At 53.2% G+C, this 327-nt stretch overlaps 1 protein-coding gene across 1 annotated transcript in view; it reads right to left on the bottom strand.

The window, feature by feature from the left end:
- Nucleotides 1-327, bottom strand: part of capn5b (calpain 5b) — a 42,242-nt gene that overhangs the window by 23,979 nt on the left and 17,936 nt on the right. The gene's annotated exons all lie outside the window — the stretch shown is intronic.

The raw sequence follows: 327 nt of genomic DNA, 5'->3' as shown, positions 1-327 counted from the left end.
AGAGAGAGAGAGAGAAACAAAGCACTGCACCACAGAAACCTCAGAGTCATTTTGTAATCCTTCGGGAGGCAATCTCTCCTCGCACTCCTCCCTGCTATTGCTTGCTCTCTGACTCCGCACTGTGGATAGCGAGAGAGCGAAGGCTCTATCTATCTCAGCTTTCATGTGGGCCAAGTGTCGCTATGCAGCAACTGAACTCTGGTAGGTAAGTGACCTGACGACTGACCAGAAACACAAGCAGAAGGCACCTTGGCTTCCCGTGCTGTTTGTCAATAGGCACACCGAGAGGGAACACAGGGGCTTTCCCCTCCTCCCTCCCTTCCTCCC

The sequence above is a fragment of the Morone saxatilis genome, unplaced genomic scaffold (assembly GCF_004916995.1).
Source record: "Morone saxatilis isolate NCDOM2014 unplaced genomic scaffold, NCSU_SB_2.0 Contig20, whole genome shotgun sequence".
NCBI classification, from domain to species: Eukaryota; Metazoa; Chordata; class Actinopteri; family Moronidae; genus Morone; species Morone saxatilis.
This window is presented reverse-complemented; position numbering and strand designations above follow the sequence as displayed.